Source organism: Sinocyclocheilus rhinocerous, unplaced genomic scaffold (assembly GCF_001515625.1).
Source record: "Sinocyclocheilus rhinocerous isolate Xijiao unplaced genomic scaffold, SAMN03320098_v1.1 scaffold2330, whole genome shotgun sequence".
NCBI classification, from domain to species: domain Eukaryota; kingdom Metazoa; phylum Chordata; class Actinopteri; order Cypriniformes; family Cyprinidae; genus Sinocyclocheilus; species Sinocyclocheilus rhinocerous.
Window position 1 is genome coordinate 890,997 of NW_015630979.1, and position 1,308 is coordinate 892,304.

The following is a 1,308-nucleotide window of genomic DNA, read 5'->3' on the forward strand; positions in this document are numbered from 1 at the left end:
TTCGATCTCTCTCGCGCTGCACAACTGAGCTGCGTTTAGCAGACTGTGTGCGACAATGCTGCTGTGCGGCAGAGATGAGGACTGTTTGAAAATATTTTTTCCACTAAAACTTTGATGCGCATCGTCTCAGTTTAATAGGCGAACATAACAAAAGATGTGATCGCAAAACAATTAGGAAAAAAGCATTTAGGGCTGCAACTAACGATTATTTTGATAATCGATTAGTTGGTCGATCATTTTTTTCTTCTTCGATTAATCGGATTAAAAACAAACAATTTTCTTTTTTTATTTTCATTACAAAATTTTAAGTTATAACATGTAAATACATAGACCTAGTCGCCAGTGGCAACCTCAGCAAAAACTTCACTCACAATTTAATATTTTTGGTCGCAAATGCGACCGTTTTAGTCGCAGTTTGGAGCCCTGCCACAACAAGATTTACAATTTTCAGAGTGTTCAAATAAATGTTTATGTTATATTTTGGTTGCATTTATGTGGTTGTGTAAAATAGGCACATAATAATATTGTAATAATGATTAGAGCCTGACCGATATATCGTTTTGCCGATATTATCGGCCGATATAAGCCTGTCGCAGATGTATCGGTATCGGCGAATATGCCGCCGATATGAACATTTTTTTTACAGAACATAGGCTATAACGCAGATTAAATGCTTCTGAATGGTGTAATTACTTAGTTTGTCCAGCAGAGCGCACTCCATTGTTTGCTACTGGCGACCCAGGTCAGTGTAGTGTAGAGATGCAAGGATGAGCTCAAACTTCACCAGAGTCCGCTGCTTCAAATTATCCACCCGCCACCCACCCGCTCCTATATTTGATCGTCACATTACAATGATTCTAATTCTTAGTTTTGCATGATGATATGATGATTTGATGGTTAATTTTTAACGGCAGATTCAGTGACGTTAGAGACGATAGCTGATCTGCGCATCACGGCACGCGTCTGTGGCGCATTAAAGCATGTGTTACGGCCACCGGAGCTGATCGCGGCCACTCAGTCAATGCTGGTGTTTATACCGGCCGCACCGCGGCCCACAACTCATGCTTATCACATCGGTCACATGTTTCCTATTGGACTTTGTCGCGCCGCTCGCGACCAGGGTGGAATAGAACCCATTATAATCAGTGATGCTGTCTACACTGGATGCTGTAAACTGATGCCTCGTTCTATTTGTGACGTACTGACAAAAAGTTAAAATGATTTTCAACGGTCGCTTTGTCGCGTCCTGTTGCGGTGCAGACACGGTGTCAGCATAGTTTGTCAGTACAGTCAGTAACGTAGCAGATT